The sequence below is a fragment of the Castor canadensis genome, chromosome 1 (assembly GCF_047511655.1).
Source record: "Castor canadensis chromosome 1, mCasCan1.hap1v2, whole genome shotgun sequence".
Classification (NCBI taxonomy): domain Eukaryota; kingdom Metazoa; phylum Chordata; class Mammalia; order Rodentia; family Castoridae; genus Castor; species Castor canadensis.
In genome coordinates, this window is record NC_133386.1 from 127,227,982 (window position 1) to 127,253,861 (window position 25,880).

A 25,880-nucleotide genomic window follows, 5' to 3' on the forward strand; every position below is an offset into this window, starting at 1 on the left:
CCAGTTTTCTTTTGGTGAAGTCACTCTTTTGCCTTGCATTTTCATATCCCACTGTAGACATGATGTAATTCTTTCTATTGTCAACACACACCCTTCAATGACAGCATGCCATGGCATCTCTGTTATTTTTGTCTGAAATACCTTCTACTCTCTTCATTTGTCTGACAAAATCCTATTAAATTCAACCAGTTGAGCTTATATGAGAGTTTTGATGGAATATCTTCCTTCTTCAAGTCCTACCCTAGAAAGCACAAATTATCCATCTTCTATTCTTTTGATTCTTTTGTTATTTCATTCATATATATATATATATATATATGTTTATATACCTAGCTCCTGAAATGGACAGCAATTTATTTGAAAATAAAAACCATACCCATATCTAGGTCTAGAGAAAAAAAATCAAAGTTTCTGATTTAAATTCCAGTTATAACTCTTATCTATATGCTCTTGAAAATGTTCACAAAGCCTATTTTCTCCTCTGTATAATTGAGATAATTTCTAACTTGTGCTGTTATTTTATATATGTCTTAGTGCTTTGTGGATGTTGTACCTAAATACAATAAGTCAGATAGCTTATAACACCTGAAATTTGTTTCTCAGAGTCCCAGTAGTAGAGAACTCCAAGGTGTCTTGTCTGGTGACCCTGCTTTCTCATAGTTGGTGCCTTTATGCTGTACCCCAACGTAATGAAAAGGAAGAACCCAAGTCTCTTCAGCCCCCTTCAAAGAGCACTCATCCTTTTATGACAGCACATGACCTAATCACTCTCCAAATCTCTACCTTCTAATATCATTACATTGAGGATTTGATTTTGTCAGAAAAGCATTCATGCCATAGCAATAAGTAAAGAACATAGTAGAATGTGTGAAACACAATATATATTTAGTTAACTCAAGTTGAATGATTCTGGGCAAATGAATACAAGCCTCATTTTGACTTTTTAACAAATTATCATTATTGTTTCATCAATAATGAAAGCAACTCCATTTCTATTTAATTCTACATTATACAAATTTATCTATATTTGGTTTGGTTCATTTGTATGTGTCTTGTTTCATTGTTAGACATGAGAATCTGCATTGCTATCCTCTACATCAACAACATCATATATCACATAAACCAAGTGAGAAGATTTGTATTGGTAAAAAAAAGATGGTATAATGCCCTTCAGAAGAGCAGAACTTCTGGTTCTTTCAGGTTAAGTATGACTGGCTAGCCCTTCATGGAAGGAGGTCAAGTCATCTATTCTATGATCTTCTGTTGCTTAAACCACAACTTTAGAAGTTCTTCTCTTCCGCTTCAGGTCTTCACAGAACCAAATAATGATATTGTTAAGTCTCAATGGTTGAAGAAATGAACTACTGATGATCAACTGGATTGGCTGGGAAAATGCAGACTGTTCAGTGGAGATTAATGCCTGTTATTGACCAAGGTACTGCTAGTAAAACAATCACTAGCATTTTTACAGTCATTTACAACTTACTGAGGGCATCACTTTATGTGATTATCTAGCTTGTTCTTTATTCTGACACACTAAGCTGATTACAACAAAAATATTTTTTCCAGATTGATTGACTGGTTTCAAAACAATGTGGCAGATAAAATCATGAGTGCTGAAATTAGGTCAAAGTTTGAATTCTTTCCTGTTCACGTAGTATCCTCATTACTTTGAATAAGTTACTGAAACTTCCTCAGTCTTACTTTTCCCATTTATAAACTAAAAAAAACAATTTCCATATCTTAATAAATTATGAAGTTTACATACACAAACAGAGCTGCAGAATTTAGATCAATTTGAATGTTCTATGTTGCTAGATTTGCTGTAGTCATTACTGATGTGATTAAACTCCTTTTCTATCTTCACACTTATCAACTGAAGCTTATCTTTCCCTAAACTGAAGATTTTAATTTTGAAAACCCTTGCCTCTTTTTGTCAGTGTTCACTTTGTATGTGAAGGGCACTATCATTCTTTGTTTCACAAATGGAGAAAGCATAAAAACAATCTTATCACTTTCTGGAATTTAACGCAGTAGTTGCTGGGATTTGCCAGTCCTCCTTGACCATTAGCTCAGTGTGCTCTCTCACTCCTCATATGGATGATACTCCTACTATAAGTCCAATATTCTGGATTCTTATCCTTTCTTTTCAAGTCACTTTACATCCAGTTACATTTTGTTTCACAAACATATTTCTTCCATGTTTTCTTGATTTTAGGATATTTACTCATTTTTTCACAAGAGACTTAGGTTATCTTTCATACTGCTTATCAAGATTTTTAACTCTCCTGTTTTAAATTTGAATCTTTATTTTGTACCAAGAAGAGTACTAGGTATTTAGGCAAATGTTATCTAACATATCTATTTCTCACAACCACACAATCTTCCTATTAGTTGCAAATATTATTATCCCCTCTTGAACATGAAAAAGCCAAGGCTGCCAAGAGGTTAAGTTTACTTCTGATAATTATAATAGCTATATGGTATTCCTAGGCTTTGAATCCAGGTCTGTATTTCAATAGTGCTGTCTATTAAATGCTACTTAAATTCTAAGGTAAGCCATTATACTGGTCAGAATTCTCCAGAGAAACAGGAAGAAAAAGCTCTGCACATGTGCACACACACACACACACACACACACACACATACACATATACACATACACATACACATACACACATACACATACACACACATACACATACACACACACACATACACATACACTAACACAGACACACACACACACACACATATACACATACATACACATACACACACGCACACACACACTCATACACGCACACATACACATACATGCACATACACACACACAGAGGGGTTATAGGAATTTACTTACATGATTATGCAATTATGGAGGGAAAAACTCATGATTTGCTGCTTATAGCCTGTATAGCCAGACTTGTCTTGGGTACAAGTCATTCTGAGTCTGAAGTCCCAAAAACCACAGACATCGATGTTAGGCAGATAAACATGTTCCAGCTCAAAAAGAAAGCAAATTTGCCTTTCCTCTGCCTTATCATTCTGTTCAGGCACTCAGGGGATTTGATGGTGCCCACATACATTGGTAAGAACCATTTGCTGTACTTATCTACTGAGTCCAATGTAATTTCTTCCAAAAACACACTCATAGACACACCCAGAAATACTGCTTTGTCAGATATTTGGACATCTCTTTGTCTACTTGATTGACATACAAACTTACCATTGCAAAAGCCTTTCCTTGGGTGCTTGCTCAAATTATCTGTCTTCCTGATCTTCTTTACTTACTTTTTTTCTCCTCTATTCCTACCAACAATTGACTATATATATTTTATAGAACTTGTCATATATTGTTCTATAGTGAGGTTTATGTTTATATATCTAATCTCTTCTACTGGGTTCTCAATTCAATAAGAAAGCATGCCGCATTTCCTTTTAACTTTTACTTCTAATGTTGTGTTGCACAGAGCCATATATGAAGCAAGTTTTTAATAGATGTAGAATTGAACTGAAATGAATTAAATTGATTATATTTACCCAGCTATAACAGCTATTCAACAGCAAAGCCTTTAGTTGAATTCTGGTTTCTCTTTAAAACACTCTATCCTTAAAACTTCATACTGCACAAAACAAACACAAAACAACATACTGTAAGGAAACATGAGGATTTTTATTTCTATCTCTGCCATTTAGCAGGACTGTGTTTCTGGGTAAGTTACTTCATTTATCTGATTCTTCTCTTATATATAAAGTGGTAAAGTAATACCTATTTTGCAGATATGTTGAGAGAATTAAAATAGAGAGCATATGGAAGACATTTAGCTCATGCTTCATTTCTTGTAGGTAAACAGTAAGTAGTAGTTGCACTACCTGGCACTTTCTATTATTTAGCAATATAAGAGGTAGGAACCACAAGCTTTTTTTAAGTGATTTTGGTTTTAGCAATAAAATGGGTATGAGAAACTCTAAGTGAACAAACAGAATGACTTCTAAGTAGAGTCTCTGTTAAGTGTTTTGTAGGGAGGCATCAGCAACTTCATGTAGTACACTAAGCATATCAAGAAAACAAGGAGCCAGCTGTCAATTAGAACAAAGACTGATGATACACACCTCAGTTTCATTCCAACTGACCTTGAGTTAGTTGGTAGACAGAAAATGGTTAGGGGTAGGGAGACTTGACAAAGAAGAGAACATGAGGAGTAGAGAGTAAAGTACATGTACACTACTTTTCAGATTATAAGACTGCTTGAGAGGTGGCTGGCTTATGAACACAGACCCAGAGCAACCATTGCCATGAAAATAAGGTAGAACCAGGACAGCAAAGCTATCCACTCTATGTCTTACCCTGGCACTTAAGTTACTTTGAACTATTCTGTGAATTACATATTCCTATGGTCTGCTTTCCAAATTTCCTAGGAAAAAATATAAGCTTCATTGTATTAGCAAAGATCATCTAACCACTGCTAATATGAAATTCATGATTTTCAATACAGATGCTAGTAAATTTATTTTTTTATTTGAATGAATAATGTGTTATGGAACAGAATAATGTAAATAAGCTTTCAAAGTAACTTACAGATCTACTTAAGAGATATTTATATCATGTGCTAATAATAATGCTATAAATTTACATTTGTTACCTCTGCTTATATAAGAAAATTTGAAGAGCCAGCTTTTATGCATGCAACAAGATATCAGAGATGGAATTTGATTTCAAAGTCCATACTTACAGATATGTCATACCCTGAAAATAATATTTATAGTAGGGCTGCCAGATAAAATACTGAGTATTTAAATAAATTTGTTCTCACATAAATACCAAAACTTTTTAGCATAAAAATGTCCCATGCGATATTTGGTACATACTTATAGTAAAAGATTTGGTTCATTAGAAACTTTAATTCAATTGTTTATCATGTATTTTTGTCAAATCTTGCAACCATTATTAGAAGTGCAAAGAAGTCTTGCTATGTCATAAAACCAAAGAAAGTGTTCTCAATTATTTGAATTATATTAAAAGCCATAGCACCTTCTGACATTTGTCCTGATGCATTTTTTAAATGTTTTAATTAGCATATGTTAACAATACAATGTTATACAAGGGGATTTCATTGTGGTAATTCTGCATATGCATACAGTATCCCTTGAAAAATTTCCCCTTTGGTGGGCACCACTATGCTCTCTTCATATGTGTACATGTAGTGTACTTTGATCCTCATCACTTCTTAGTATCCTTTACTTCCCCTCTCTCCTCGCACTGATCCCATCCCACAGAGAGTCCTCTGTATACATTCACGTCTCATCGTCACCCTCATAGTCTGGGTTCCACAAATGAGTAGAAATATGCAATATTTTGTTCTTTGAACTTGGCTTACATTTTTTAAATTTAAGTGACAAAGATTATGTTGAATTGTGAATTGTTTCCTGTTTGATTTAATTATAATTACATCAAAAATATATTTTTATGCTAAAAACCTTTGTAACTAATTACAAAAATAGAACATGTATCAGTAAGTACTATAAATTAAATGAGACAATGTATATAAAGTATGGCACTAGTGTCTGGTTTCTAGCAAGTTCTCAGTGAAAGGTAATATTGGAGGTAGTGGAGAATTACATTGCTGATTAATATTAATGCTTGCCTATTGCTGCCATTGCTGTGGTTATTATGGAAATAGTAAAGTAATCCTTACACTAAAATCCTGATCATCATTGTGGCAAATAATATTATCAGAGAAAGGCAGTTCATAATCATGATTCAGGTCTTCCACATTCTACCCTACCTATTATCATGGATTAAACACATATCGATACTATGGTTAAAGTTAGGTGCTAACTTGACTGGGGCACAGGATGCCCAGACCTGGTTCTATATTTTTACTAAATGTGTCTTAAGGAAGTTTCTGGAAGAGATTAGCATTTGAATTGATAGACTCAGTAAAGCAAATGGTCCCATACCCAGTGTGGTGTGCATCATTCAATTTGTTGAGGCCCTGAGTAGAACAAAAAGATGGAAGAAAGCTGAACTAGTTCTGTATGCTTGAGCAGAGACACAAATATAAAAGCCAATGTCTTATCCTCTTTCTCTCTATTCTATTGGTTCTATTTCTCTAGAGATCTTTGAAAAATCTAATATATTTGGATCATTTCAAATTCCAATGTATCTAGTACTTTATATTTTGTCTTCACAATTTCTCTAAAGGAGCAAACTAACATCAACTATTCGTTAGGAAACACAAGTTAGGAAATTACTTTGAAATCTGTTTAGCAAGTAATACTTGTGTTTGAATTGGTCAAAGAACAATAAAACCTTAATATGTCTATACATGAAATAATCCATCTCTCATAAATACTTTCAGAAGATAGGAGAGAGATACTAAAATAATTTTGGGAGACATTTATTAAAATTGGGACTCTTTAAATGAAAATTCACTCATTCAGAGAATACTTTGAACACCTTTCTGAATACTTCATTGAAAACGGGACCTGTGCTGAGAACATGAGTTGAATGTATTACACTTGAGTAAGTTATAATGGGTGAAAATGAAAAGCATGGAAGAGTTATGGGTATGTATCACCTGAAGGATCTCTAACTCCACAGTTTCCCTGGTACTCTTTCCTTAACTATCCGTACAGTAGTATTCTTAGGGAATCCACTCCACCCTTCATGAATTTTCCAAGAATCCTAGGAAATATGTAAATTTCCCACATATTTTTTTACATTGCAGCTTCTCACTGCTTTCTGTAGACTGCTGTTCCTGATATCTTTACGAGCCACCTTTGGATGATTGAAATTCTTTGTGTCACTATATTTATCCATCTTCATTTCACCATTAGGCCTGAGTCATATTTCTTGATTCACAAAGCACATGTAATACGTGGCTTTCTTGTTGACTAACTTCACTGATAGAAAAAGTTTTAACATAGAAAATGTTAGGAATGACTCTCTTAGAATGCAGTTTAAAATGGCAAGATTTTGTATTTCAATAATTTTATGATTACCAAGGGGTTCAAAACTCATTGAATAAACATCCCAATAGTAAAAGTACCAATACTTGGAATCTTGAAGGTTATATTGGACACTGAGTAACCTAAATAGCTGTGTGATACAGATTCTTAAGACAGCGGGTTTGAGATTTTTACTATAGTATTTTTTGATTACCTCAATGATTCTTTAGAGTCAAAAATAAACACAGATTCTTCAAAAAAAACACACATTCTACATTCTCCTTGGTGTACCTCATTGATCTTTGTTTTTTACTTTTTTTTTTTTTTTACTTTTAGGAATTTAAATCCCAATAGCATGAAATGTGGGCAATTCCCTGGAAATGAAATGTAATGCCTCAGAGCCTTTGATTATGCTTTTTTCTCTATCTATATGGCCCCACCTATTCAACTACTTATCTAACTTTACCAATAAAATCTAATTAGAGTAATGTTATAAGCCACTCATGATTATGCTCATGATTGTTTTTTGAAATGTGTCTTTGAAAGTGGAGTAAGGGATAGATTTTACTACAGTTTTACATTTTAAAAAGAGTGTTACTTCAAGGACTTTTAAAATATTTCTCATTCCCCACCCAAACTCAAAAAGTATTTGAATTTATAACCCCTTCTTGAAGCCTTTCCTTCCTTCTATCCAGGTAAGTGTTTTTCCTGTAACACAAACAAAATAGTGGTACGGAGCTTGGAGAGTTACTCATTGTTTAAGCTGAGAACAGTGAGCTGTGGAGAAGTTAGATTACTCTAAAACCCACTTTTTTTGTTTCTACTCAACACCACTCTTCTGCCACAGAGCAGACAGTACAGAGACCAGAGAAAGGAGGATGTAGGAAGAGAGAAAATAACAGGGAGAAAAACATGACAAAGGATGCCTTATGGTAGAGTAGTGGAATAAATGTTGTATATACAAAGGAAACAAAAGTCTTTTGAATAATTCTCTCTGTTACAAGACTTTGTTGTCCATGAATTCATCAGTCCAAAGCTTTCTGTTCTATGATTGTTTGCCTTATTTTGGAAGTACTTCCCAGGGAAAGCACTTAGCCCAAATTAGCTGCTGGTTGTATCATAACTAATTATTTCAGCCCACATTTGTGTTGCTATAACAAAATACCTGATGTTGGGTAATCTATACAGAAAATATGATTGTCTCACGATTCTGGTGGCTGAAAAATCCAAATGCATGCCACCAGCTCAGACCTCCTAGTTGCATTTGCATTATCATATACAAAATAGATGGCATTAAATAAGGGGAGTGTGTATCTGTGTGTGGGTGGTTCTTCTCCCTTAGTTAATCCTCTCTGTGCTCAGACACACCACAGGTGTGCTTTACTAATCTCCTAGGTGTTTCTTAATCCAATCAAGTTGACAATCCAATTAACTGTCATAAGGAACAAGCTTCTGGTATATGAACTTTATACAAACCATAGCACTACTGTCTCAGAGTCCTTTATAGACTGGGTCCCCTTTAGTGATATGAAAGTCCAAGAAGGCAGTATTACAACCTTCCCCACATTATGCTTCTCGTATGTTACTAACTATATTGGTTATTTGACTTAGCTTCTGTTGCCTTTTATTGCTATTAGACTGGTTAAATGTCTCTTCCTTTTCCTTTCATTTCTCTCAGGAAGGAAATCATAGAAAAATACTTTTATGCACTCCTAGTTTACATAGACCTCAAACTAAATATTTATTGGATAGAATGGCATAAAAGTGTACCATCAAGTGAGGAGCTGGGGACTTCTAAGGATCCCCCTCCCACTATTCTCAACATCAAAATGTATGGATTTGCATAGTGGTTTAGAATGTACAAGTAATTTCACTTTAATAATCTCATTGGATTCTTACAACAACTCTGCCAGGCAAGCCATAATGATTATATCTGTATTACAAAAAGAGGAAACTGAATCTTACTGTGGTTAATTAACTTGGCTAAGATCCCATAGCTGGCTTATAAAACATTTCTTGCATGAATGAAAGAAGGAAAGAATGAGCTACAATTAGGACTTGAGACCAAGTCCCTACAGTTTATATTCAGTGCTTCCTTAAATGTACTATTTTGTTACTTCATAGACATCTTAATTAAACTACATCTACTGAAGAAATGTATTACATAAAATGATTTGAAATGATGCAACTCGATATTGCAGGGGAAACAAGGAAAAGAAAAGGCAGCACATTTTAATTTTAACAGAAGATACTATATCTCAGTAAACACGTACTGGCCATATGATTGGCAACTAGCACATGCTGCCTATATTAGTTACTTTTGCATCTCTGGGACCAAATTCCTGATATAACATCTGAAAGGAGGAAGATTTATTTGGGTTCATGGTTTCAGAAGGTTCAATCCATGGTTGTTTGGCCACATGAGTTTGGGTAGCCCATCAAGATAGTGGGAACATGTGTGAAGGAGGCTGTTCACCACATGACAGACAGGAAACAGACAGAAGGAGACAAGAAGGGGCCAGGGATAAGATAATCCCAAGAACCTATCCCCACTGACTTCATCTATCTAGGTGTCACCCCTGAAAGTTTCCATAGTCTCCAGAAATAGCACCACCAGCTGAATACCTAGGCTTTAACACATGAGCCTGAGGGGAACATTTCATATTCAAACCATAACACTGTCACAGCCTCAGTACTGACACAGCATTGCTGCTGTCCACTCCAGGTTTTGATATTTCCCCCTTAATGGCACTGAAGAACGTAAGGTGAAAAAGTATATGAAAACCATTTCTGATCTTTCTCCCTATCTTGGCTCTATGAATAGAATTGTCTTTTCCCTAAGCTTTAATCAGTGTCTCACTGAGTAAGTACTGATAATCAGATTTTTAATACTTTAACCCATTATATTTAATTGAGCTCTTTAAGTTACAGGAATAAATAGAAACGGATGAACCTTTAAATCCCTGGCACTAAACACTGTTTACCTGACTCACTTCAATGAATCAATCTCGCCATCTAACTTTTCCCTTCCACTTCCCCCACCCCCCGCTTTAAAAAATAAGACTGCAATTAAATGTATGGTGGTGGATCATTTCTTGTTGGCAATAATTATATGGGAACATTTGAATCTCATCAGAAGGTCTAATTTGGAGTAATAAACCTTCTCGCTAATCTTACACCTAAAGTCAACGGCCCTGCTCTAATGTTGATGATAATGCAGAAGCCTAAAATAACAGACTCAATGAAAGATCACCATCACTCTAAATTACTTCTGTGCATGAGTATAATGCACATTTATGAGAGAAACTATCTTTTCAGAGTTTGGATAAAAGAATTTCCTTTGTCTCTTGGATATTGGAAAATATTGCTCAGGGCAGCAGACCAACCTTGAGCCAAAAGGTAGAATGTGAACTGTGATAAATGATAGAACTTTAGCAGGCCAAGAATGATAGCATTCCAGGCAGAAAAGACAGCAGAAGCCAAGTCAGCAAGGTGAGAGACCACATGGGAATGGTAATGAGTTCTGTATGTCTAAAATATTTGAAGGGGAAAGGGATGGAGTTTTTTTTTAATTTTTTTTATTTTTGGATGGAAGAGATTGTAAGACTTCTCATTTTCTCTACTTTTCGAAGGTTGCCTGAGGTGTTTCAAAGATTTGGCTTCTGGGCTGAAGTTCCTTGCATGGTACGTTTTTTTTTAAGTGATAAGGACAATTAAAAGTAGAGAATGCCAGGAATAGATCTGTGCTTTATACAGAGCCTCTATAGCTATTGGGTATAATGTGAGCTAGAGAGGATACAAATTGGAGTGGGTGAGGATAGAAAATTGTTGCAATTTTTAAAGAGAGAGGCCATAGGACTAGAAAAAGGCAGTTGTCTTTACAGACAGGGAGTGGAATAGTCCCTACGTAGTGTCAAGTTAAATTTCTTGAAATTGTTGAAAAATGTTCCATGGGAGTTGAAGAATTTGAAGGAGAAGAAAATGAATAAAATTTCAAAGGGGAATATGAGAGCACTTCTTATGAACACAAATGAAGGCCAAGTTGGAAAATGAGGACAGTAAATGAGTCTACCTCAGCCACGGTAATTTAGAAGTAATTTAAAATGTAAAGATGTCTTACTGGAAGCTGAGCAGGTGGTGTTAGTCATTATGAAAGTCAGGGGGGTGATTATTAGTTGCTATTAAAGAGTTAGAACAAGTTGTGATCCCACATCTATGCAGAATTATGAGAGGAGAAAAGAGAGAAGCATTGAGCCTTGAAAAATGCCTAAATGTAATGGGCAGATAGGAAAAGAAGAAAGGAACCATAAGCTTCTAATTTATCAAGAATTAGGGAAGATACCAAGAATAAATTACCAGCATGAGAATAAAGAAAAGAGAAAGTAATTCCTGGTAAGAGTTCTGGTAAGAAAAGGGATGGATGATATGGCAATTACAATAACACTCAAAATTTAAAAAGAAAACTGAATAGAATTCTGAAAGTAAATGTGAATATTGTGTTTGAAATGTATGATTTATGATGTTGACAGTGAATTTAGATTGTTTTTAAAGTTTGGGTGACTGTGAAATGTTGGCTATTGATAAACCAGTGCATCCAAAGCTTGAGGGAGATGCAAGGTTGCAGAGTAAATTTGGATACTGCTTGATTGCTTCTTAAACTCTGTTGCTTAATGGTTATTGAGATTTGTGCATGAAAATAGACATGAAAAAAATAAGGGATAGGATACTTGCATGTACTGAATATTAAACATATTTTATAGGGCAAGCATTTGTACAAAGACTCATACATAAATTAGCCAATGTAATCCTGACAGTATCCAGTCGAGTTTAATACATTTTAAGGTTGAAAATGTTTGGAATTGTTAAATGATTCTCTCAAGGTTATACAGCCAATACTTGCCAGCATTTTCATGGCATTTGATCAATAATCAATTTTTCCATTTTACTTACTCAATTCATCAGTGTTCAGTGACTATTGGTTATGAACCAAAAGCTGTACAGGGCACTCAAGGTTCAGAATCCACCTTTGCCCTCATAATTACAGTCTTAAAGGACAGGCAGGTTGAATGGGGCAAGTTCTGTTTTGAGTATACTGAGGTGAAGGATTCACAAGATAGCTTGAAACTAAATGTGTGATTAAAACTTGACATTGGATGATGATGCTTACAAAGAACCATCTTTTTAAAAGGAGCATCATTTCCAGCTCTGACTTTGCAGACTCAGAACCTGAAACCATTGTTCATCTACCTCCACTTTCGGTTTCAGTTTTAGTCCTCTGAGCCTTCTCTCTTCTTCTGAGTTTTCCCTCACTCTGCATTTGCATACCTCTGTGCTCCTGTGCCTTTGCAAGTGCTGGTCCTTTTGTTTGGAATATCCTTTTCTAATAAGTTACTTGGACAAACTCTATCCATCTCATCAGTTTTAGCTCCCCTATTCTGAAACCTGCCTTGATACCAGTAGGAAAATGTAACTAGGCCCTTTGTCTATGTTCACTGTACAGAATTCAGGTTAAGCAATCCCACTAAGATAGGGCATTTACATTTCTTCTTACACCAAGAATCCTGAAGGCAGAAACCATGCAGTTCCATCTTTAAATCAGTTTCTGGCACACAGGATATCACTGTGTGCAGTAAGTGACTGGGCATGCTGATAAAGAAGAATATCTTTTAAGATTCACAAAGGTACAAATCTTTGCTGAGTAGCATGTGGGAATGTTGTTCCATGTCTCATAACCACATTTGTTTTGCATTTTAGTCCATTACCATAATAATAACTCTCCATTTACAGCTTATGCATTTGAAAATGAATTACCTTGCCTAGAAAACAGGAGAAGGAATTACTGTTAAGTGACCATAATTGTTATTGCTTTAATAGTCACCTATATACTATGAAATCAGAACAGAAAAAAAAAGGTCTTTTAAAGAACTGAAATTCTTAGTCCATCATTGAGTATGATTTTTTGGTAGAATGATATTTTTATAGAAAATACTTTCCTATTCTACTAAAATATGTTTTATTTAACAAGAGTATGAATATATCATGAGAAAGCCTTTAAAATGTAGCAGGGCAAGTCAAATGCCAAAAAATGATCTCAGTTTTTGAGCTAAAACTACATACACACAAAAAGAGAATGATGGCATTGGGACAAGGGTTGGATATGGCTGTGATTTCGTTTTTGTTCACTTCATTTTATACCAACAGTCCACGTGTCTCAAACATCTTCCTTTCCTATGAAACCTTGAGTAATTCCCATCCTGTCTGATCCTTAGGACATACGTATAATGTGAAGCTTGCCTCATATTCTCTCAGCAGCACTGGATATTTCTGCATCAGTCTTATTTTACTGCAGTTACTTGTGCATCTATAGTTATAATGAAGTCAGGAACAGAGTCCTATTCATCTTGCATCTCCCCATGTTTGGCACATTGCTCCCACAATGTTCTAAATAGTAGTAAAATGACATATCCTAATCTTGTTATAATGAATAGAAGTAACTCAATAGTCATAAAGGTTCTGACCTTATACTGGATAATATATTTAGCTATAAGAAAAAATTGCATAATAAATTACAAGTTTCTTGGGCATGTGGAAAACATCATACTCAGCATTATATTGATATTATTAATTTTGTAAGGAAAAGAGGTAATCCTTGTACCATACCCAAGTATGAAAAATTGGAAATGTCATTACTTTCTTTTTCTTTCTTATTTCTTGAAACTCCTTTTTCTTTGTTTCAGTCAGTAATTGGATAATAATTTTACCTAATATATTTCAAGAGAGATGGGAGTATTCACTTTTCCTTTTTAGTATTTAAGATTTATTGTATCTATGAAGCATACCCTATAATCTGAGATTTTGCATAAATTATTTCTACTTTTCATTGCAGTATTGCAATGAAATACTGTTATGTTTTGTTATGGCCATTTTGGAGGATAAGAGAAATTCTTATTTTCTAAATATGAAATATCAAAATATATTGAAAAGCCATCTTAAATTCAGCTGTGAAAATGTATGGAAGTAAAAATATTAAGAATTGGAAACTCTCCAATTATAATAGAAAACTGGCCATATCAGGATCCTGGAGCTAATCCTATTTCAAGGGGAAGTTTAAGATATTGTAAGCAAGGTATGCAAGTAACAAGGGTGGCACAAGTTACTCAGGAGTCTTGAGACTTGAGATATTTGCCAACCTATAGGAAAGTGTGCTTGTTAGATAGCATTTATGACTAAAAGACAACATAGCATTTAATATCTTCTGGGTAATATAAGGAGAAGATATTTCTTTCCTCATCCATCATAAAGTTGATGGATAAGGCATCTATAACAAATGACAGATTAGTAAGAGAAAATATACAAATTCATTTAATATAATTTATGCATGATACAAGAGCCTTCAGAAATGAAGACCCAAAGAAAAAGGAACATCTATATATTTATATGGCAAATTTGATAAAGAGTAGAAGGCAAAGGGGTATGATCAAACTGCTTGCTCAGATTCTTCTTCACATGTCAGTGTCTTTCCTAAGGATGGGGTGTGTCTTTCTTATGGGCTAAGGAAGGTACATTAGTTATAACAAATGTACCCTACTAATGATGGATTTTAATAATAAGAGAATCTGAGTATGGGTTACATATGTACTCGCCGTATTGTCTTTTCAACTTTTCTGTAAATCTAAAACTACATTTACAAGGGATGCTGAGTACTCACACTTGTAATCCTAGCTACTTGTGAGGCTGAAATCAGGAGGATCTCCATTTGAGATCAACCAGAAAAATAGTTCCTGAGACCCATCTCCAATAACAAGAACAAAATAAGCTGCAAGTATGGTTCAAGAGGTGGAGTGCCTACTTTGCAGGTATGAAACCCTGAATTCAAACCCCAATTCCACCAGAAAAAGAAACAAACCTAATGTTATTTTTTAAAAAACAAGTTAAACTAGGGACTGTTTCTTTGAAACTCCACTAAATGCTATTTAGAGAATGTCTTAATCTGTTTTTGGTTGATATAGTAAAATATTCAAGTCTGCATACTTAATAAGAAAAAAGTGCTTATTTAACTCACAGTTTTGGCAGCTGAAAGTCCAAAATATAGTGACCATATCTGCTCAGTCTTTGGTAAGGATATCATGGCAGATGACGTTGTGATGGTGCGAGTATGTGAAAGAAAGCACATGGTGAAGCAAGCCAAAGAAATTGATTCAGGAGCTAGCCTGCTCTTTTCTTGAGAGAAGTACAGTTGATCCTAGAAAACTACATGAATCCCTTCAAAGTGTGGCTCTTCAGTGACCTTATCACCTTCCCCAGACCCTACCTCGTAAAGGTTCCACTAGTTCAAACCATCATCCAAACCATAGCAGTGATCTATTAGTAGAAGAAAGAATGGAAATCATTACCAAGAAAACAAAATTAGCTTTAGGCAGTAAAGCTGTAGAATATATTAGAATATGTTCTACTTCCTAAAGTAAACAAAAATTTTCTTGATGCTAGGAAAACTTCAGCATTGTGAATGATCACTATGCCAGCAGTCCAGGTATTCCACTATGTGGCCATGAAAAAGCTCAACTTATATAGTTTATCTGTAAAGAAGAGATGCCAAAATTTCTATCAACTTGAATGTGATATTATGTCTAAAAATAGACTCTAGAAGTGCAACCTATTTTCAAAGAGAATTTGAGTCAAATAACTTGAAAATACATTTAAAAGGTTTATAAATTGTAAGATACTACATAGAGATGTAAAAGGAGATTGCATGGTATCCCAAACACACATCTCACAGACACCTTTACAACAGCAATTTGAATAGTTAACCCATGATCATCCTTCTAAATCTGAAACTCTCTCTGGTCTCTTAAAATTTCTTATGTCTCTGTGTTCTTCATGTCAACAGCATGCTTCAGAACTTATTGAACTTTTATACAAAATAATACTACATTTGATTCAATTGTATGAAGACCTCCTATCCTGCCAGAAATTATGGCCCACTTCTCTCTAAGGTATTCTGAAATTATTCTTCAAAGGCACATCTTGATTCTCAGAAATATTTAAAATGAGTAAGTTAGTTTTACTGCCCTGGCCCTCCACTCTCTCATGCCTGTCTTTAATTAAAATGAAACTTTACTGCACGTAGATGTTTCTCACTATGAACTGTCCCGGGGTTTTCTTCCTCACTTGCTCTAATACAAGGATTGAGACCCGTTCCCTCAAAAACACAGGTTCGACTATAATTTTAATATTTTATTGAAGGTCTAGCCATAACAGCCAATAGTATGATGCAAAGAATAACTTATGATCCTATGCTGAGCCAAGAGACATTATGGTCTACATTCTCCATTCAGTTTTCTGCTTTATTTCTGGCCTGCCTCCACAGGTAGGCCAATTTACTGCCTTCTACAGTACTTGAACTTCTACAAGTACCCTAGATATCTCTGTACCTCAGAGTAAGGTCAAACTGCCTCCTGGTTCAGGAAAACAATGTGAATTTTCTTTGTCTTAATCCAATGCCTTTTATATTAGCTTATCAGATCTGTCAAAATAAAATATCATAGATTGTGTAGCTTAAACAATAGAAATATGTTTTCTCTAATTCTGGAAGCTGGAAGTTTGAGATCAATAGCCTGATTTCTTCTGAACTCTCTCCTCAGCTTGCAGATGGATTTCTCACTGTCTACCCTATTTGTCCTTGTCTATGTTTTCTGTGTCCTAATCTCTTCTTAAAAGGATACCAATCATATTGTATTAGGGAGCATCTCAATGACTTTGATACCTTTTTAATGGACCAATTTTCAAATACAGTCATGTTGTGAGGTCCTGCAGTGAGAACTTCAATCTATGAACTTGGAGTCCATAGTCAGCCCTTAACAATGTCCTTCTGAGTGCTCATTTTCTTCTTTAGGATTGAGCTTCTCCTGGAGCGATTGATGGTAGGAGTATACATACTCATCCCTGTATAGCAGTGTGTGATAATCCAAGAGTTATCCTTTTTATTTAAACCTACATGATAGTCAGAAGTTAGTGAGTTATTCCAAATCCTCATTGTCCAGCCTTAAATGACACACCATTTTGCTATGAATTATCTATTCTAGTTGTGTTTCAATACAGATAGACTTGTTTCTTTTCTAGTTTCTCTATTACAAATGTTCCTAACATCTCCAGTCATCTCTTCATAGTTGTGCTCATCATGCTGTACTACAATAATCTATTTATTTTACTGTTTTCCCAAGTAGCCTGTGAACTCCTGTGGAGAAAAAAGTCCAGTCCAGGTGAGATTCACTGCTGAGTCTACCAGACTTGTAAAGAACAACTACCACCAATGCTACTCAAACTACTCAGTAAAATACAAAAGGAAATGATACTACCAAACTTATTCTGTGAAATCAGTATTACCCTAATACCAAAACAAGGTAAAGATGAAAGCTATACGTTGACATTCCTGATGAACATAGATGCAAAAATCCTTAATAAAATGTTTGCTAACTGAAAACAACCACACATTCAAAAGATCATACACCATGATCAAGTAGGTTTCATTCTAATACCTGTAAATCAATAAACATAATAAAACACATAAACAGGATGAAGGACAAAAACCACAGCATCATCTCAACAGATGAAGAAAAAAGCCCTCAACAAAATTCAACATCCTTTCATGATAAAAGTTCTGAAGTAACTAAAAATAGAAAGAACATTCCTCAATATTACAAAGGCTATACATGCACTGAATGGGGAAAAACTGAAACCACTTCCTCTAAAATCAGGAAGAGACAAGCGTGTCCACTGTCTCCACTATTAATCAAATACCACTGTAATTCCTAGCCAAAGCAATAAGGCAAGGGAAAGAAGGGATTCAAACAGGGAAGGAAGAAGTCAAATTTTCCCTATCAGCACATGATATGATCTTATACCTGAAAGACCCTAAGAACTCCACAAAAAACCTCTTAGATGTCATAAACATGTTCAGCAAAGTAGCAGGATACAAAATCAATACACAAAAGCCAGTAGCATATCTACATACCAACAATAAACAGTCTGAGAAAAATTGGGATAAACTTGATCTTCTTAAATTCCAGTCTGTACTTCTATTGCGCTAAGGTGGCTTCTAGTTTGTGCATTCCGTATTGTACAGAAAAGTTGGACATTATTATAAGAGGTTCTTGAACAATTTCATGTGTATCACCTGGCCGAGGATCTGAATGCTAAACATTAAACTACAAGGTGATTCTTATAATAGACTAGTGCCTCAGTAGGAGCACATAGGTTTTGTTATTTTTTAAATTGAAGTCATTTCACAATTTTAGTTCATTTATTTCATGTCTAAGTGACTTATAGTAACTCTCTTTGGTATTCCTTAAATAAGACCAAATAAACAAAGAATCCTCCATGCTTGTCTTAGGGAACAGTCCACTGCAATCATATACCCTAAAGAACCATACTACATTATTTTTCAGGTTGATCTAGTCTAGGATCAAAGAGCTCCTTCAACAAATCCTCTAAGGTTGGCCTGAGTTTCCTAAGATCACCAGACCCCATGATCTGTGTTTTGTGTAGATCCTAGAGGGCCCTGTTCTGAGCTAGCAGAGCATATTCCTGATATCTCCCCATCTCATCCTGTGCAAAACAAGATGAGGGCACAGGAAGAACATGGGTTCTTTGCTCAGAGAAGCAAGGCTTCAACTGTAAGAAAAGAAAGAGAACTAACAGTAATCATGTGCTGAGGGTGTTATTCAAAAATTCTCAGAAGAATTAGGACACTTGGCATGTTCATCCTGTTCACACTTTATTGTGTGATGGGTACACTGAGCAATACCAGTCAAAAAAGTCCCATGTTATAAATTACTTGTCTGATGTATAGATAAATTACTTTTAAAACCATCATTTACCTTTTTTATTTGGAAATAATTTCAAAACTACAGAAAAGGAATAATAAGACATAGTAAAAGGAATAATAAGACATATTAAAAAGAACAATTTTATCCAAGTTATCTGCCATTAATATTTTACTATTTTTTATACTTTTTGCACACTTTTTTCTATACATTGATGGATAAATTATATAAATTTTATGGACCTTGAAAACTAATGACAGGATTTGCTTAATTACAGTAAGATGTCAACTTCAGTAAATTTCATATTTTTACAATATTTTTATTTAATCTACTCTCTGTATTACAATTTTGTCAAATGAGCCAAGTATAGCTTTGGTAAGTGTTTCCCCCTCCCAATGCAATATTTAGTGTTGATTCAGTATTATATTTTGGTTTCATGTATCTTTAGCAGAAATCAACCTAGAATATTTCCATTGCTTTTTTCTTTTGGTTCCTATGTTTACATTTTTAAAAATGCAATATATATATATAGATAGATAGATAGATAGATAGATAGATAGATAGATGATAAAGAGAGAGTGAGAGAGAGATAAATGTTGTTCCTCATTATTACATTCAGGTTTTGTATGATGTTTAGTTCTTCTAGGGTTATGACATCTTGAGGAATACAATGTTCACCTTGTTGGTCATGATAATTTTGATTACATAATCAAGGTTAATAATATAATAATTATTTTCCTCCCTTGCAACTAAAAATCAGTACATGAGAGATCCCTGAAGATATTGACAATATCCTCCTCCTCTTCAGAATTTTCTCCTAGATTTACCAACCTTGAATATTCTTGCCTGATACAGGTTCTCTTTTTCCATAATGGGTACAAAATGCTGATTTTGAAATTCCAGCACTGCTTTCACTTTTCACAGTCAGAACTCAGCATTATACTGTAAGTAAAAGCTTCCCCTTCTCCACTATGTGTCTATCATGCCTTTATCTACCTCTTTCTCTATCTCTGTATGTATGATTAAGTCATCTGCAAAAAGGGAATATTTTACTTGTTCCTTTTCAATTTTGGTCTTTTACTTATTTATTTTGCCTAATTGCTCTTTATAGGACTTGCAGGATTATGTTCAGTAGAAGTGGTGTGCATCGGCATTCTTACCTTGTTCCAGATCTTACTGGAAAAACTTCCATTTTCCTTTGTTGATTTTAGCTGAGGTTCTTCTTCTAGACAGACTTTATTGTGTTGAGAAAAAATATTCCTCATATTCTTAATTTGTTGAAAGCGTTTCTTTTATCATGAAAGAATTTTGATTTTTTTTAAATTGTTTATTCATTTATTCATATGTGCATATGTTATTTGGGACATCTCTCCCTCCTGCTACCTGCCCCCACCCTCTCTTCCCCACCCCTCTTGCCTCCAGGCAGAACCTGTTCTGGCCTCTTCACTGATTTTGTTTTAGAGAAAACATAAGAGATAATAAGAAAGACATAGCACTTTTGCTTGCTTGAGATAAAGATAGCTATACAAAGAGATTCCTAGCATTGCTTCCATGCACATGTTGCATTACAACCCAAATTGGTTCACCTCTACCAGACCTTTTCACTACTTCCCAGTCACGTTCCCATAGTGGCCTCTGTCAGTTTAAGATTACTTTATTCACTCCTCTACAGTGGGCATGTCAAACGCTTTCAACTTTTGGGTTTCCTACCTTTCCCTATTCCTCCTGTACGCATTCTCCCCTCAGCGTGTGACCTATGTCCAATAATATTACTGCATTTGTTTTAGGTCTAAAGTCCACAAATGAGGGAGAATATATGATTTTTGGCCTTCTGAGCCTGGCTTAAGATGATGTTTTCTAGTTCCATCCACTTACTTGCTATGGCAGAATTTCATTCTTCTTTGTGGCTGAATAAAATTCCATTGTGTATAGATACCATATTTTCTTAATCCATTCATCAGTAGTGGGGCATCTTGGCTGTTACCATAACTTGGCTATTGTGAATAGTGCTGCAATAAACATGGGTGTGCAGGTGCCTTTGGAATAACCTGAGTCGCATTCCTTTGGATGTATGTCTAGGAGTGGGATTGCTGGATCATATGACAGATCTATATTTATTTTTTTAAGAAGCCTCCATATTGTTTTCCAAAGTGGTTGTACTAGCTTACAATCCCACTAGCAGTGCATGAGGTTCCTTTCTCCCCACATCCTCACCAACATTTGTTGTTGGTTGTATTTTTGATGATAGCTATTCTAATGGGTGAAGTGAAATCTTACTGTGCTTTTGATTTGCACTTCCTTTATGGCCAGGGATAGTGAACATGTTTTCATGTGTTTTTTGGCCATTTGAATTCCTTCCTTTGAAAAAATTCTATTTAGTTCAGTTGCCCACTTCTTTATTGGTTCATTGATTTGAGGGAAGTTTAGTTTTTTGAGCTCCCTGTATATTCTGATTATCAGTCCTTTGTCTGACGTATAGCTGGCAAATATTTTCTCTCACTCTGTGGGTGGTCTCTTCAGTTTCGAGACCATTTCTTTTGTTGTGCAGAAGATTTTTAATTTCATGTAGTCCCATTTGTCCATCCTTTCTCTTAGTTGCTGGGCTGGTGGAGTTCTACTGAGGAAGTCCTTGCCTATACCTATTGCTTCCAGAGTATTCCCTGCTCTTTCCTGTACTAACTTCAGAGTTTTGGGTCTGATGTTAAGGTCCTTAATCCACTTTGAGTTGATATTAGTACAGGGTGATAGACATCAATCTAGTTTCAGTTTTCTGCAGGCAGATAACCACTTTTCCCAGAAACATTTGTTTGAAGAGGTTGTCTATTCTCTATCATATGCTGTTGGTGCCTTTGTCAAAAATAAGGTGAGCATAGCTGTGTGGATTCATATCCAGATTCTCTGTTCTGTCCCACTGGTCTTCATATCTGTTTTTGTGCCATACCATGCAGTACCAAAAGCACTCTACATGTTCATCACAATTCCCATCAAAATCCCAATGACATTCATCACAGAGATTGAAAAATCTACCTAAAGTTCATTTGGAAACACAGGAGACTGCTGATAGCTAAGGGAATACTCAGCAAAAAGAGCAATGCTGGAGGTGTCACAATACCGCCTTTAAATTATTCTAGAGAGCCATAACAAGAATGTTGAATTTTGTCAAATGTTTTTCTCTGTGAGTTTGAACTTAAAGGCTATCTCCCTCTAAAACTTGGACTTTATTCTTCATTTGTACCACATTACTGACTTTCTTTTAGAAAAGGAGAGAGCTAATTTATTTTCAAAGAGAAGAGTTGGTCAGGGTTCAATTCCACTTGTTAATTAGCACATTGAGGGGGTAGTTAAGGTGTGCTGTGTAACAGGAGGTGACTTTGTGCTGGAGATAGTGTTTTCAAGGACCTTATGGTCCAAAGGAAGGACATGAGTACACAATTCTAAAAGAGAACTTATAATTATCCAATACTTTTATTAAAAATCAATTAAATTATATGATCTTTAGACTGTTGTGGCTGACTTAATATAAAATATTGATATTTCAATATGGGCTGAAAATCTTGCAGACAAATAGCAAAACTGCAATCAAGCCCATCCTTCTTTAAGAAGATGACTTATGGTTGGTGCTAAAAGGTTATGAATAAAACCATGGCTTAAATATTAAGCTTAGAACTCCACATTTATTAGTGCAGTATTTCCTATTTAATTCTTCCTTCAAAAGCCAAATGTGAACAGGGCACTAATGAGGAAATAAAGTGCATTGATGTCTTTCTTTATCTCTCTTAAAATGTATTCAGAACAAAGAAGGATCCTGAGTAACATACATGGATGGTAAAATGCCTGTACTTTGTAGGTTTCATACTGATAGTTATCTTGATAATTAGTGTGGTAGGAATTCTCATTTTCAAAGGGGTTAATGAGCAAAGAATTAGGCACTTGCATTACATGGACACTTTTTCTAAAAAGCTGGGACCAGATGTCTGTGAACATTCATAACTGTGGCTTTGATTACTGCCTATCTTTCACCTGTCAGGAATGCTCTAATGGCTCAGAACATGAGTGCAATGGGTTAGGGTTCAGAAACTAGGGAATGAAACTGACATAGATTGAACAATTCTAACATCCCAGATTCACCTGTGGTTTCTTCTGTGCAAGAAAGACATTCATACCCATTACATAGATAAGAAATTGTAGTCTAAGAGAAAGAAGTGCCTGGGCAAAGATTATAGAACTGGAAATTGACTTTTCCTAGATCAGACTCAGTTCCTGTCAGAAATCTGGCTCTTTTCACTACAGAGATGTTTGACATCTGCTGTGTAAAGCCAGGTTAATTAACTGTTAACTCTTATATAACTGTCTTGCCAGGACTCCAGGACTATCATCAAGGAACAGCCTATATGCTAATGGAGATTGTCAGCAGGCAATTGTCCAATCCAAAAGGAATGTCTAATTCAAGGCTTAAAAATAATAAGAGTGTGCATTGTGCATTTTGCTTTTCAAACTCTTTTTGCATCCATTATCTAATTTGATCAGCAATGGGTTTCATTAAAAAGAAAATCTTTTTATTAAATAATTAATTAGATTTGCTTTCATTAAGCTAATGGATAGGTGCAGAGCACAGAGGATGACACCAAACTCCACCGAGCTAAGGCCCTGACTGGCTAATTCATTATGCTGCTTTTGAACTCCCTCTTTTTGAGTTCCCTCAGAGCAATCATATTAAGCTGTGTTGTGTGTGATAGCTTGAGTCTGTCCTCTCTGCAGCCATCCAGGTTGTGCCTGTCACTGGTAATTTTGCCAGGGTCTGCATATGGGTCGTGACAGATCTATCCTCATAGTACTGTGTCATTTAATTTCAACAAAACAAGCAAACTGGCAATAAGTTTAGACATTCAAAGGCTGGGCTCCCAATGGTAGCAGTTGTTTGGCATAGACTGTCAGGAGGTAGATGACATTGGCATTTGGTAGTTAAGTCACCTTCTGGAAAAAGGGCTTTGTTTTCCTTCAGTGTGTCCATAAAATACAGGAATGGTTTACAGAGCACACTTAATTTTTGTAGGAATATTTGTGCTACAGAAAACATTTCTTTTATCTGTATGACATAGGAAGAAAAAGAAAAGAAAAAAATAAGAAAAGGAAAAGAAATGTGAGTTCTTTCTGTGGTTGGACTATTATTTTGGATATGTTAACCACATACCAAATGTCATAAAATCTGTTTAAAAATGCCCATTTGACAACTACTTCATTTTAACATAGTACATTGTTATTTTAAAAAATAGCAGTATAAAAGAAAAAATTTGACTAAGTGTTTAACATAAATTTAATGTTGGGAGGACTCATTATAGTTCAGACTTGAAGGGAATAATGTAGTCTGTAGTTCAACTTCAGAGTTCCAGAAATTTGGTCATGATATCCAGTGATGATTAAAGACATGAATATTTGAGTCCCAGTAACAAGGTTTATTTTTGATCATCTGAATAACTTGTGTTAGCTACATCTGTATCCACATGAGGCTAACTCTGCAAAGTGACTGTAACTCTTGTGCCACTTGGTCACAGCATTGAGAGGCCCCAGAATTTTACTTTTAATCTTGTGATTTACTTTCAGTATTTTCTTAGCAGAATAGCTTTATCACATTTCTGTTAATAGAATACAATGGAAGTCTATTAGATTTACTTGGTTTGGAGTCAGAGGATATCTGAATTCTAGTATCTGCTCTGTCAGTTATCACCAAGTGATAGGAATGTGAGTTCCTATAGTATGGGGATGGTAACAATATCATCTTTGTTAATATTCTTAAAGCTTTGCAGATAATGTATATGAAATGTCTGACACAGGGCCTGGAACATAATAGGTGTTCAGTAAATGGTGGCTATCCTCACACTGGGCATTCAAAAGTTGAATAAGTTGGAGGTGTGGCTCAAATGGCAGAATTCAAGGCCTTGAGTTCAAACCCCAGTACCACAAAAAAAGATGAATGAAATGCAATTCCTTATGTTAAAGAACTCATAGTGCAATGAGAGTAAAATTTGATTATAAAATTGTACAATAGATATGACAAAGACTCCTCAAACTACCTTTGTTGAGGAGGGAAGGTTAAAATCATGAGTTTGGAATTAGATATTTTGCTTTAAGATCTTTTGGAAATTTCCAAGTGCATTAAACAAGCAGTGGTTGGCTAGAAAAACCAGAGTAGAAAGCACTATATTGATGACTAAGTCTTTTGGGGGGGGGGTTGTTATTTATATGGAATAAAGAGTGTATTCAGAAGTGATGGATTTAGTTGAAGTTGTTTCTATCATTTGTTGGTAACTTAGCCTGAATCAAGGACTGTGCCAAGTTTTTTATGCAGGCTTTGTAGCCATCCTTTGGAGTGGGCATTTTTCCTGTTTCGATGCATAAACATTAGGTTATGCCTTGTGTTGCGCAGCAAATAAGAAGTGGATCTGTGATGTGAACGCATGTTTGCCTAAATTTAAAGTCTACACCTTAAACAAGGTGTACCAATGTATAAATTCAAGTAGACAGAAGTAAAGTTGCCTGTAATGGCTCTAGGGAGAGTTTGGGAGACTGAGAGCAAGTTTACTTATTTAGGGCTTTGTATGATTGCTATAGGTTCCCCACAAAGTGGCTTTTAGATTTTATCTATAAGAGAAATCCTAGCAACATAAACTTTACAAAGATTCTGGGTAGTTTAAAATACAACACAGATCAGAGCACCAATTCTGGACTTGAGGCATGGTAGGTAATCTGTAAATGTTTGCTTCCTTCTCTACCAGGTGCCCTGTCCTAATGAGAATTCAGAAAAAGAGAGATCACTACTGCCTGACTAGTGAGTGTGCCACTGATTTGAGAGCAACTGTTCTTAAATTCAATATGTATAGGAGTCTCATTAGGATTTTGTTAAGTATAGATTCTGACTCATTGGATCTGTGGTGGGGGAAGGGCTGAGATTTTGCTTTTCTATTAAGATCCCAGGAGACCTTATGCTGATCTTCTGTGAACACATTTTTATCAGCATGATTCATATTGTTTGAATTTTTCCTCTTTTATGTTGTATTAAGTACCTCCTACCTTCAAGTCAATTTCTTTCTGCTTTCCCTTTATAACAAA

General features: G+C 35.2%; 1 protein-coding gene across 13 annotated transcripts in view; it reads left to right on the top strand.

Moving 5' to 3' along the window:
- The window catches only part of Tenm4 (teneurin transmembrane protein 4), a 2,881,475-nt gene that overhangs the window by 887,360 nt on the left and 1,968,235 nt on the right, over positions 1 to 25,880 (top strand). For 2 of the 13 annotated variants that reach the window (XM_074081866.1, XM_074081856.1), the window contains one exon: positions 10,584 to 10,635. The exons of the other annotated variants lie outside the window; for them this stretch is intronic. The gene's annotated coding sequence lies outside the window, so the exon portion shown is untranslated. The remainder of the gene's footprint in view (positions 1 to 10,583; positions 10,636 to 25,880) is intronic. 13 annotated transcript variants of the gene reach the window in all.